Source organism: the organism of the source record quoted next, unplaced genomic scaffold, assembly GCF_019419815.1.
Source record: "Pyrus x bretschneideri cultivar Hongxiangsu unplaced genomic scaffold, Pyrus_bretschneideri_v1 Contig69, whole genome shotgun sequence".
NCBI classification, from domain to species: Eukaryota; Viridiplantae; Streptophyta; class Magnoliopsida; order Rosales; family Rosaceae; genus Pyrus; species Pyrus x bretschneideri.
Window position 1 is genome coordinate 1,040,935 of NW_025999808.1, and position 14,864 is coordinate 1,055,798.

The following is a 14,864-nucleotide window of genomic DNA, read 5'->3' on the forward strand; positions in this document are numbered from 1 at the left end:
TTTTGAGTGCCATAATAAATAGAAGGGAGGGGTGTGATATTCACACACTCCATTTTACTTTTCACACATCTTTTTAATTTTTGGTTGTCAAATCGGATGAATTGAAGAAGATTAACGGACAGAAATTATCAAGAGGTGTGTGAGAAGTAAAATGGGGTGTGTGGATAGCACACCCCTAAATAGAACTTGAGACTCTTTCTTAATTTCGTTGGTTCATAGATAGTTGATTTCTACTCTGTAATTTCTTCTCTCACTTGTTCTCTCTCCACCAATTTTCAAAGATGATGATCGCAAAGAAACCTAGGGTGGAATCTAATCAAGTGAACAAAACTGCTGATCAGTTTTGATCAGATGATGACTGCAGCTACTTACGTTTCCTCAATGTTGAGCTTAAATTTGAATCACACTCATATCAATAACAATTCGTATAATCAAGAAATAATCGACTCAAAAGTAGCCGATCCGCTACGAAATACAAAAAGAAACCTGCAAAATGAAAATGGGGGTGAAGATGGTTTGTGGGAAGTTGTATATTGCCAAAGAAAACAGCGAGAGGCGTGAAGGCGAAGACGCCCACTTCATCTGCATGGAGAAGCAGACTATCGGCGTTGCAGATGGCGTCGGCGGTTGGGCTAAGTACGGCATAGACGGTGGTGAGTACGCAAGGGAACTCATGAAGAACGCCTTTTATCGCCGCCCATATTTACAATAAAAATGATAACAATGTGAGTAATGAACTAAAAAGAAAAAGAAAGGGGCCTTTTGATAAACAGTTGATTGGAGCCGTTGATCCAAGAAACGTTTTGGAGGAAGCTCATGCAAAGAATAAGGAGAAGATTGGACTAAAAGGCTCATCAACCACTTGCATCCTCAGCCTCAACAAAGAGAGCGGAGTCTTGCATGCTGTGAACGTTGGGGACAGCGGGTTCATGCTGTTTAGGGACAACAAGCTTCTGTACCAATCTCCGATTCAGCAGCGCATGTTCAACTTTACGTATCAGTTGGGAACGGCATCAACAATGACAATCCTGATTCCGCTTGGGAGAAAAAGGATATTCAGACAGTCCCGGGGGACATCATAGTCCTTGGGACTGATGGCTTGCTGGGCAACATGTTTCCAAGCGAGATTGAGGAGGCTCTTGTGGAAAATAGTACGTCAAATTCGAAAGATAGAGAATCTGACCGCAGTGGTGGTGATGGTGATGGTGATGGTGATGGTGATGGTGATGGTGATTTTGATTGCGATGCATTGGCTTCGAGCATAGCGAATCTCGCTCTCTATAACTCGTTCGATAAGTACAACCCTAGCCCTTTTTCAGAAAACGCTAAGAAAGCTGGATTTGAGTACGTAGGAGGCAAGATCGACGACATTACTGTTATTGTTGCACGCGTTGTAGCTAGGAACAGCAAATCGTCCCACACAAACAGAGCAACAACACACTAAGCGGCGGAAGAACGAAGACGGAAAAATCACCAAGGATTGACCTCTGGCGATGATACCATATTAACAGACATGCAGAAAGAGCATGTATTGAAGAAGAAAAGAGAGAAGGGAATAAGAGAGAGAGAGAGAAAAAGTAATTGATTACATTGATACTAAATTAATCTTTACAACTATGAGAATACAGTTTATATAGCCATCATGACTAGCTTGCAGCCTAAGCTATTTAACTAACTAATCCGATAACAACTCTAACAACCTTTCGGCACGTGGATATTGCCAACACTTATAAGCTAATACTATCCATGCATGGATTCTTATGTTACACTAAAAACTTTCACGTTTGAATGAAATGAAAATGTGGTTGTTCTATTAATCAAGATCTATGTTTGGAATTTGTGGTTGTACTCCTATTTTATTGCAATTAGTTTTCTTTTTATTCCAAAGTTTGTTACCAATAATAATAAGTAAATGGTTAGCAAACAACTAATGTGTTCATTGAAGCAAACAAAATGTCCAAATTAGCTCCATCTCGACCACATGATATAACATGTGATCTAGTTATTTATTTATTCATTTTTTATTTTTTATATTTTTTAAGATTAAATGATAGTCATTTCATTAAATTCGCAATTCTTTCGCAAGAATATTAAATTTGGAGAAAAACATCCTTTATTTATGAGTGCCTTCAATCAACATTCAATAAAAAAAATTGTTAATTTCGTGTGGTATAAAAAGAACATATGACTAGAATTATAGAATATGAAATGATAAGCCACTAATGAAATTCTATGGTGCTCTGGAATATTTTATTTTTTAACCGTTAGATCTTTACAAAAATCAAGATCTAACGATGAAAAACTCCGAAATATCTCATATTCCGGAACACCATAAATATCCCACCAACTAATTAGTCAGGAAATTGATGGTGGTGAAGGGTTATGATGGATCCGTGGATGATTATTATTTGTGCTGTCAATGTTTAAATTTTCGAAACAATATTAATTTAGGAGCTTACACCTGATTTTGTTCCACATTTATGCATTCATTTCCATGTATAATTACGTTTTTAAATTGAAAATAATAAATCTTATTGCAATAAAAGAGAGTTTATAAATGTGCAATGACATTACATACCTAAAAATATTGTTGCAATCAAAAGATTTTTGCTTCCTAGTCAAAGTACTGAGGAAAATTCGCATTCGCATTCGGATTTTTTATTTTATTTTTATTTTTATAGAAGATACGATGACGATTTTATTCATAGATTAGGAAAGCATACAATAAAAAAGGAGGGTGTCCCGAATTGAATCTAAAGGCTCTTCGAACCAACAACTGGAGACATTAGATTGTAGGGCCGATTTGGCAAATCAGTACGCCACCAAATTAGCGGTTCGACGAATTTGACAGACTATCGTCTCAACGAAACTTTGCAAACGACCTCTGATGTCATCGATCACAGCCTCAGTGGAGGTAGCCTTCCCTGCAAATTGCCAATGGAGGTGGATTGTCTGCCCTCCCATTTCCATACTCTCCCCATGCCCTCCTATGATGTGCGGTCACGGTTAAGCCACGTCAATATTTTATATTAATTTTTTTATAGAAATAATAAAACAAAAAGTAATAGGAATATAAAATGTTGACGTGGCTTAACCGTGACCACACAAACAGGAGGGTATGTGGAGAGTATGAAAATGGGAGGGCAGACAATCCACCTCCATTGGCAATTGCCTGAACTGCCAGCAAGGCATGATAATATTTCAAACTTTTCTTGTTATTTTAGATTTATTTGGCATTAAAAGATTACCAAATATCGACTTAAGTTGAATATACGACGAACAAGACTACAAAATAATAAGAATATTATTAAAAAAACAATAATGTCGAAATGGTTACAAAATTCTAAGAGGCTATCTCAATTGAACAACAAGCATGTTATTTATAATAAACTAACCCTAACCCTAAAATGAAAGAAACCGAAATGCTAATGCTAATGGGTTAAGCCCAGAAAACCAAACATTAAAATAAACCTAAATACTAATATTTTCCAAACACCCCCGTCAAACTTATGGTGGTATACGACATGGGTTTGCAAACAAGTAGATGCGGACTGGCTCCATTAGGCGAATTGGTGAACTGAGATGGACTGGCAAACTAGACTGGACTTGACTGAACTGGCAAACTGGTTTTGATTTAGGCATGCTGATTTTGGCTGGCAAACTGATTCAAATTCAGATTGGCTAGTGTTGAGAGTATGGAAAGAACTCATCACTAAACAGACAAGATTTCCATTTTTCAATTATAGTAACAAACAAACAAAAACAAAGTTATCATTCGAATGTCATAGATCTAAGCACTCGTATGACGGTCACAAAACATTCCAAACAGGCCACCAATCACCATCTAGTGTCTCTCAGACTTAAAACCAAAATTGCCCATTTTCTCTTTTGCCCGTGTGGGCCTATCTAACCTTTTTTTTTTCTTCTTTCTTTTTTTCTTTTTTTCTTTTTTTCTTTCTTTCTGGGCAGTGGTTCCAGCGAATTCAAAATATGGCAGGCTGCAGCAGCAAGATGAAATTTGTGATTAAATTTTGTTGGATTTTTTTTATTAGTATTTAACTCTTAGTTATTAATCAAAAATTTCCAGATTGACTTATACTCATAGTCATTAATCACAAATTTCTTTTGATTTATTAGTGTTTAACTCTTCTCCTAATTCTTTCCCTTGACCCTTTTAATCTTCTTTTTTTTTTCTTTTTTTTTTTTTTTGATTTTGATAATTACCGAAATGAAATTTGTGATTAAATTTTGTTGGATTTTTTTTATTTAATTTAGTCTTTAATTTTTTAGGAAAACTAATGAAAAGAACTTGAAAACTTTGAGTTTTAATGATAAAGACAAAATAAAGGGTAAAATGAATAGTACCAGGATTGACTTTTTAGTGTAAAAATATGGTTTTTTTTGTTAAAGTGAACAGTACTGCGGGTTTTTCGTTAAAACTCTCTAATTTTTTTTGTAAAAAAAGCAAGGGAGTTCAAAGTCGTGAGGGGTCTTATGCAGCTATGCCTCTCAATCTGATTGTAGATTTTGTATGTATTTAATAAGGCTATCTATCAAATCTTTTGTAAACAAATAGTATGTAATACACATCAAGTATTATCCTTTGTATGTAAATAGTACAATATACAAAATTTTCATACGGTTTTCAATCCCGCACAGCAACATCGCGTGGGGCATTCCTTGCTAGCGTCTTGCCATTTTAGATTTATTTGGCATCAAAATTACAGCACTGTTAACCTCCTCCGATAGCCCAAAAGACAATATCACACCCTATATTTTGAAGTTTAAACCGACTCCAATTAAAACAAGAGCAAGCTCGTGTGTAAAGAAAAATACAATATTAATTAATTTCCCTTCCGTTATTAATATGTATGTGATAGTGTATATAATGAAGGATGTTAAGTTCTGACCGTTGACACAGATCATGTGCCCCTCGAGCATCAACTGTGCACACTTGCACTACTAAAGCTAACTTTAAATCATTTTGGTTTTCCTTTTTCATTTTTTTTTTTTGTTTTTTTTTTTTTTTTTTGAACAAATGAGATTATCTACATTAAGTGGATGGGAGAGTGAGCTAAGCCTTACATGGACTAGCAATAATGTATGTGATTCAAATTCACTTTAGTGAAAATCAAACCTAAGACCTCTCACTTACAAATGAAGAGGAATATCACTAGATCATAATACTAAGTGACATTTTTCCATGTACTTGAAGCACACTTGTTTGCGTTAACCACGTCTGCACATGCCAAGTCACAGATAACATCTTGCAAAATAAATGTAGGGTAAATGTTCCAGTGTGGCTGACTGCAGGGGATTAATTAAGTGTAGGTGAGGATGTTAACTATGCACAGTTGGCTTTGAGGCTAATCTTTCTTTGGTAGGATGAGACTTTTACATGATATGGCAAAATCAAAGACCTTATCAAATGGCAAAGAAGATTTGTCTTTTTCTTTCTTATCACCAATGCATCGATCGAGTCCAAAATCTTGTACGAGAGTAACACAACAGGAAGTAGACGTACATTGCAATATTTGAATGCTGCCACGGGCAATTTTTATAAAATTTTCATTGGTACCTGCTGATACTAGGGGTGGGCAAATACCTATTGATTATGGGTAACCGAGGTTACCCATCCATTTAAATTAAACGGTTACGGTTATGGGTAACCGTTTAGATAAATAAACAGTTATAGGTATAACCGTTTACCTGTGAAATTTAAATGGGCGGTTATGGGTATTAACCACGGTTATAAACGGGTAACCGTTTACCTATTTATTTTATATATGTAAAATTAACTCAAACCATGTTCTCGATCCAATAATACTTAGCACCCAATAAATTAGCAAGGAATTCATCAATCCTTCTCTCAATAACACTGCTACAGAAATGATGATTCTCATCATCAAGGAATTCGCCAAATTAATTTAAATTCCTTGCGGGTAACCGTGAAATTGACAGAAATGCTTTGACATAAATGTCTTCTAAACAATTTTTGTAACCCAATAATACTTAGAAAATATTATATTTACCTTCATTGGTAACAGTTAAAAATATAGTCCGTAAACTATTATTTCAATTATTGGAATGATATAAGGACTTAAAAAATTAAAATACGAAAATGTATGATGAATGTACCTATAACGGTGTTTAATTGTCAAAAAAAGAAAATTATGACAATTTTTTTTTAATTTTCAAGTTGTTAAAAAACATGTAGAAGGGTGAAAAAGAGGTAATGGTAAAAAAAGAAGATAAACAGGACCAAAAAGGGTAAATGGGTAAACGGGTATTAAACAGTTACGGTTAAATGGGTATGCGGTTATGTGTATGGTTAATCGTTTATAAACGGTTATGGGTACGAGTATAACCATTTAGGCAATTACCCAACGGGTAAACGGTTATCCGATATGAGCATAAACGGTTATGGGTAAATAACCGCAGTTACCCGCCCGCCATAACCATTACCCATTCCTAGCTGATACGGAGTTGTAGATACGATAGTGTGTGAAAATCCTATAATTCCATTCTGATTACCTTGTACTGATAAACTCTTCCACCCCCAATCAAAACTTTAATAACTACTTAACACGTAAACGAAAAAAATAAAAAATAGCAATCAATTTACTCTTTAAAGCAAAGTCTAGTCCATCAGTATGTTTTAGGGAATTCAGTACCAAAACACATTTGTCTCTCTCATCTTTCTTTCAAATTACATATACATCAGCTAACAATTCAAGGAGATTATCACTTGTATAATTTATGACAATCCTAACTAATCAAGCCAAGAAACTCAGCTAACAATATAATGAAGCTAGGCAGTAAACAAAAATAGGCTTCAAACATAATAGCACTTGTAATAAAATATAAACTTCTTCCTCACAATAATTGCATTCAAATTCAGTATTTCCTCCTCCTCTATTTCCCACTTTTTCGAGTTTTTTGACATACTTCCACAACGGAGCATAATAATTTTCAACAATCTCATCTAGATTAGCATTATCATTCGCATGATTATCAAGGTGATTCATTTTCCTAAATTAACAAACATATAAACAATAAGAGTCAATCCACCGTAGAGACAGAGACTACATGAAAAATTTATGTTAACTTAAGAGATAAAAAATGCATCATGAAAGCATATACATTAAAATTATTATAATCTAAATATCTAGACCACTGCACAATTATATATTATAATATACAAAATATAATAATAATATATTAAATACAAAAAACTTTTTGTATGTAATAATAATATTATTGTATTTCCAATTTACATAACAGATTAAGCTTCGAAGATTGAATTAGTAAAAGCAAAAGGGGCCTTTAGCTTCGAAGTTCAAAACAGAAAAGCAAAAGGGGCTTTTAGTTTCAAAGATGGGTTTTGGCCTTGGGAATCATATTAAGCTTCTAACAATCATTGACAAGTTTCTAAAAGACGCTAGGCATTAATCGGGCTGTGGGCTGGGGCCTAGGCGAATTAGGCGGATTTAAGTAAATTTATTATATTTCGTGTAAATAAGTGTCTATTTATACTTATATATACACACACACACACACACACATATACATACATATATATATATATTATGAAGTATTGGAACATAATGAAAATATGGGTAACAATCATATAATATGTGTTTATTTAAGTATTCAACAAGTCTCTTACAATTTATTGAAAAAATATATGCAAAATGAAATTTATCAATTTTTCTGTCTATATGAGTTGCAACCTAGGTGGGGTCTAGGTGTCATTTCTTAATTTTCAAATGCCTAGGCATTACTCAGGGCGGTGGCCAGCTGCTTAGCACCTAGGTGGAGATTTTTAGAACAGTGGTCATTGAATCAATAAAGAGGAGTAAGATCAGGAAAGTATCGAAGCTATTAACAAAGTGAAAATGAAAGCTCTCACCAATAGTTGCAGACAGAGACAACGGAGACGATGGAGCAGTTGTAGACGGAGACGACAAAGATGACGGAGCAGTTGCAGACGACAAGTCTGATTTCTAAGGTTCGAGTGAGGAAAAGTAGGTAAATCCATTTTGGTTTTTTGTCAAACAATCGTTTCAGTTTAGTGTGAACACAGAAATTTCTTGAAACAAGAACACGTGTACAAAAATAATATTTGTGTTTAATGATTTTGGGGTTACGATCTCTCTAAAATTTGGTCATTTGATTCGATCTCCGTAAGATGTAGATTTGTTGATCCAAGAGCCGTCGAGGCTTGATCTTGGATGAACAGTTGTAAGTTTCTTCAAGGGCCTTCGGGGCTTTGATCTTAAAGGTTGATGGAAGTTTCTTCAAGGGCCGTTGGGCTTGATCTTGAAGGTTGATGGAAGTTTCTTCAAGGGCCTTTGGGGCTTGATCTTGAAGGGCTTTTGAGCTTGATCTTGAAGAACTGTTGGTTTTCTTCAAGGGCCGTCGGGGCTTGATCTTGAATGAATAGTTGGTTTTCTTCAAGGGCTTTTGGGCTTGATCTTGAAGAATAGATGTGTGGATTTGTTTGTTGATCCAAGGGCCGTCGGGGCTTGATCTTGGATGAACAGATCTTGAAGGGCCTTCGAGGCTTGATCTTGGATGAATGATTGCCTCAAGGATTTGACGAAGAACGAAGAATGCTTTCTCCATTCTTCGGGATTCTTGGGAATTTGGGGGTTAGATGCTTGAGAGCTTTAGAGTTTCAAAGCTTCAAGGATTTTGGATGTGTGGGGAGTATTCTCTTCCATTTTGGGAGTAGAGAAATATATTTGTGAATTGGTTGATTTTTAGATCCTTGATACCTTGAGGGAGAAGCCTATTTATAGGCTTTGAGAATGAATCACCACTACAAATTTTCTTGGTGAAGTAAGTGGATGACGTAGGTGAAGTGAGTGGAGGTTGTAAGTGAAGTAAGTGAATGTTGTAGGTGAAGTAAGTGAATGATATAGGTGAAATGAGTGGAGGTTGTAATTTTAATGCATTGGTCAACATTTATTTTACCGAAATTCCGATGTCTACATTTAGCTAATTTGAATCAATCATGATTCTGTGCGGATTTATTAAAATTATTTTTTATTTTTTTTTCTAATTATTCTCCAATTTTAGTTTGAAATGTATCCGAAAAGTAGGATACTCGTATCTTGACAGTATGATACGCGTATCTCGTCAGTCAACAACGTATCCCTTCATTCCAATATATATTGGGCGCGTATCCACACGTATCCTCTGCATATCCGTATCCCTACGTGTCAGATATGGGATATGCTGGTTTTCCCCCGTGTCCATGCATCGTAGCTACCAATGCTACATCTCAATCATTCAAGAAGATAGCATGGATTACCCCTATACATTCCAAAGTAAAGAAATAATTCAGCATTACACATACTGAACCTTGCTAGGTGGTAGCAGCCTTGATAGCTCTCTAAAATTTGGATTCTACATCGCTAGCGTGATTGGTAGGCTTTTTCTGCTCTGTTTGTGCATTCTCTTCTCCAACCTTCTTCTTGTTCCTCCATTGTTCGGACCTGCCAAAAGTCTCACTTGAAGGCGGCTGTAATCTCTTCCCAATAATATTATTCTTCTCGCTATGAAAATGCTTTTTAGAAACTCCAAACTTCATATCCTCCAACCTCTACTTCATTTCCTTATTTTCCTTCTCCAAGTCCTCCAAATCCCTTCTCATCCAAAAAGCACATCCCCTTCAACAATTCCAAATCACCCACATTACTCTCAGCCATCTTCTCCTCCACTACCTTCACCTCCTTAACTTTCTCAAACCCAATCTTATTCCCCATTAAATACAACATCATTTTACCAAACTTTGTTGGAAGTTTCACACCCTAGCACATATTCATCACCACAATTTTTGTCATCGGCAACACAGTCCTCGCCATCACTACAATTCCAGAAAACAACCCATCATTCCTTCCACCCAATGACCTTTCCGTCACAGACCCACCTCCGCCATTTGAATGAGGTCTAAAATTATCCATAAATTCACCATTTTTGCCGGGTTTTTAAGGAAAATATTGGAATAACCGTGGAGGTATATGTTGATGACATGGTTGTGAAGAACAAGTGAAATGGGGATCATCTAGCTGACTTGGTGAAGTCATTTGACGTACTCTGTAAGTATGAGATGAGACTCAATCCTCTTCATTGTCCAAAGTGGAAAGTTTTTGGGATATTTAGTGACTCATAAGGGCATCTAGGCCAACCCGAATCAGATTAAGGCGATCAGTGAGATGCAATATCCACGAACTATGAAAGAGATCTAGAGTTTCACCGACATAGCTGCTTCACTTAGTCAATTCCTTTCCAGACCAACAAATAAGTGCAAGTTTTTCTTTAATGCCATAGAAAAGAATAGAGGGCTATTGTGGGACGAGAAGTGTGTACAAATGTTCCTCAAACTGAAGGAATACTTCTCTTCACCCCCTTTCCTTTTGAAGCTTATACCAGGAGAAGATTTATACTTGTATTTAGCTATGTTTGAAGCTATAGTTAGTGCTCTTTTGGTCCGAGAAGACTCGGAAGGCTAGAAACTGATTTATTATGTTTTGAAGGCTCTCTTCTAACCAGAGACAAGGTACCTCAAGATGGAGAAGCTAATTATGGCACTGGTCATGGCGGCAAGGATGCTTACGCCCTACTTCAATTCATTCTAAATCGTGGTAATGACTGAATTCCTACTCCTGTCGATTTTCCACAGTTCGAACCGCTCCATCAGAGTTAATAAATGGGCTATTGAGCTAGGACAAAAAATATTGATCTACATGCCCAATACCTCCATTAAGGGACAAACACTCACAAATTTCATTGTTGAATTCACCCCAAAATCCATAAATGCAGAAGAGCCCACTATGGAACCTTTTAAGACTAACATAGGCTGGCACATATATGTTGATGGATCTGCCAATCCGAACCGTGCTAGATCTAGATTAGTTTTAATTAGTCCATACGGGTCGCTGTTAAAACAAATGTTGAAGTTGGGATTCCGCTCCAGCAATAATGAGGAAAGAGTAACTTGTACTCCAAGTAATACAAAGGCTAATAAGAATAAACACTAGAATAATAGGTAATCTAAAACCCAATCTAACTAGGATTTACATAATCTCATATATTAAATCATGTTTACAACATTGCTTTTGAGTGTGTAAATACTCAAGTAGATATCACATCAGATTCAACAAAGTTGATGAAGTCGTCTAGTCAACACTGATTAAGGAACATGTTAGTCTCAAACAAGAGAACTTGTAGAAATAAGTCTCTTAAAGCTTGGCTAATGGTAAAATCCAATATGGGAAAAAACCCATAATCTAAGGAAAATGATGAGTTGGATGCAAAGCTAATTTAAACGTCTACGTGACATACATAAAGGTATGACCAACCTATGATGGGTGCCTCGTTAAAACCTAGTCAGGTAGCAAAAACCAAAAAGGAATAATGCTTCTAATCGTAAGGAAAAATAGTACATTAAGGTCAAGTAAGTACATTTTGGGATACTCCCCTGAGTTTAACATAATTCCAAAGACAACTAACAATGTTTCAACTCAAAAAGTTTATGTATACCAATTCCTCGAACAAGCTTCAAAAAAGTATAATTCGGTAGTAACTTGGTGAACAGGTGGACTAGGTTGTCCTGGGAACGGATTTGCTTAATTTCAATTTTTTGATGTTCTTATTGCTGATGAAATTTGGCGCAATATGCTTGGTGTTGTCTCTTTTGAGGTATCCTTTCTTGATCTGCTCGATACATGATGTGTTATATTCATAAATTATTGTAGGGACGTCAATAGCAAAAGAAAGTTCGCATGTGCTTCGAATATGCTTGACAAACAACTCTTAACCAGAAGAATTCTTAAATGGTTCGAGTAGGGCGATAATTTCAACATGGTTCAAAGAAGTCACAACTAAGGTATGTTTCATTGATCTCCAAATATTGCAGTGTCTCTAATATTAAAAACATAACTTGTTTGAGAATGTGCCATGTGTGAGTCAGACAAGTAACCTGCGTCAGCATAACCAATAAGGTGAGAATAATTCCAAAGATTGAGGGAGGCATCGACTCTTCTTGAGGATTCGTAGAGATAGAACAAGCCCAAATTTATTGCACCTTTTAGGTAGCGGAAGATTCTTTTAATATCAGTCTAGTGTCTACATGTGCGTCCATTGCTATGATTAACATTGAAGGAAATGTCCGGTCTAGTGCACTGAGCTAAGTACAATTAAGTGCCAATTGCAAACAGGTAAAGAACTTAAGGCTCGAAGACCTCTTTCACATCGTCTTAAGGATAGAAAAGGCCTCATTTTACATCTAGCGTTCAGACGACCATAGGAGTACTCGAAAGCTTCGCGTTATCCTTATTAAAACAATGGAACACCTTCTGGTGTAATCTGATTGATGGACAAGAATACCATTTGAACAATGCTCGATCTCCAAGCCTAGGTAGTATCTATTTTTACAAAGATCTTTCATCCTAAATTCCGAATTTAGGTCCACAACAATTCTCTCAAGCTCTTTAAGAGTCTTAGTAAGATCCATGCCATCGACATAAACTACAATGATCGTAAATCCAGGATGTGACTTCTTAATGGACACGTATGGGATTTTCGCATCAAGATCTCCATAGAGATCCATGCTATCGACATAAAATACAACGATCGTAGATCGAATTATTTCAGTTGTAAAGTGAATGCCTCAATTGAATCGAGGAGGGTGTTTCGTGGTCTAAAACTACTTAGTCAATGAAAGTCCTTCAGAAACTTTCATGTAGATTTTCATATCAAGATCTCCATAGAGATAGACGGTTACCACACCTATGAGCTGCATGTTCAGTTTTTCGGAAACTACCAAACTGATAAGGAATAACGTCCATAACGGGCAAATATGTTTTCTCCTAATCAATCTTAGGGCATTGAGAGAAGCCTTATGCCATAAGGCATGCTTTGTATCGTACTATTTTATTCTTTTCATTACCTTTCCCCACAAAAACCCACTTGTAGCCAATGGCTTCAAATGTGGCAGTTTAGGAATTATGAGCCCAAACACCTTACGTTTCGCAAGTGAATCAAGTTCGACCTGGAGTGCTTGTTTCCAATTTTACCAATTTGTTTGATATCGACATTCATCAACAGAACGTGGTTCAATGTCATCACTCAGCATGATATCATTAGTTACTGCATATGTGAATACATTGTCGACTATCATCTTATTCATATTCAAACCTCATCCAAGCTAGCATAAGAAAGCATAGTGGACCAAAATTTCTCGATTCTAAGGGAAATGATTCTTTTCTTCAAGGATGCTTCCATAATCTAGAATAACCTCATGTGTTTGATAAGATGACTAGGCAATGGCTGGATCCATACTAGTTTCACTAGTCTGTGTTGTTGGTTTCTTCTTTTGAGGTTGTGAATCCTTTGGACCAACTGGTTTACCACATTTTTGGGTGGAAACAGATGATTGGCTAGCCACCAGTGTACTATGATCGGGCATTAGGTGCAGCAATCTGCATGACACGTTCATAGCGTCCCATCATTCTCAAATAGTGATTCGAAGTCCATTAGGTATGTCTATCTTTATAGGCACGTTTGAAGTTGGTATATGTGATCTCGTCACTTTAGCTAGATTGGTAACATATCCGACATGCTTTGAGTAACACTTTGAAGATCTACGATTCATCACATCTCAACTTTTAGATTGTTCGGTCCAAAGATCAAAATCAGACATAGTGGCAGTCATCCATGGTAATTTGCGTCATTCTTCATGAGCGGTGACCTTCTTATCTCCTCTAAAGGAGAGTAGAGTGTCATAAAAGTGACAATCTGCTAAATGAGAAGTAAAGAGATCATCTGTCAAAGGTACTAAGTAGCCAATGGTTATAGGAAAATCATAACTGACATAGATTTCCATCCTTCTTTAAGGACCCATTTTTGTACGTAAAAGCTGTGGGATCGACACATAGACCACACAATGGTCTTTTTAAATTGTTTTATAAGTAATTTCGTATATGATGTTTTGTACATTTTCTTTTGGTCTGATATTTTTTTGCATATATATAGTTTGGAATTTCTTGGTGATACATCGATTGAATTTAAAATTTTAGCATATACTGTAGTTAGCCTGATTGAATGTGATTATTTAGTGGATGCTCTTCACAAACACATATGGGGGAAATGTTTGCTTGTCATTGTTTTTACAAAGACATGTTCCATTGCTGTGCTTTTAAGCCATTATCGTCAAGTATCCAAATAAGTTGTGGTATTTTTTAAGGTCACATGTTGATGCTAAATGATGTAGGACAAAAATTAGATTATTTCACATGCAATAAAACTAAAAGAAGGAATCGACGAGCAAACGAGGAAGGTAATTGGAGAATTGATAATTCATGTGTTAATAAATTATTTGTGGATGTTTTGGATTTTTCGTACCATCTGGTTGACGCAACTTTAGTTTGGCATGTTGGTCTTAGGGCCATAATATATGGATTTGAAGAGAATAGTGAGCAGAACAAGACTCATGGTTATACCATTAGCCCATCAATTTTAAGGCCAAAAATGATGTATTCAGCTTTCAACACAAGGTTTTAAAGTTTGTAATTAAAATCGGACTTTTCACTTGTCTTTTGATTAAGTCATTTGCTTTCATTTTAATTCCTAATGTCCTTTGAGTTGTCCCAACTCCCAAGAGTTGTAATCTATTTATTTAAGCCATTTGGCTTCTCATTAGTAATGATCAATTTAATTAAGTTATCAATTAAACAAAACAACCTTTGGGTTTTCAACCAAAATCTGGTGAACTCTAGAAATCATGTTCTTTGAGGGCTTACGTTCGTATTCTTCTTGCTTTGTGTTACATCACTAAACCTTTTCTAAAGGGTAAT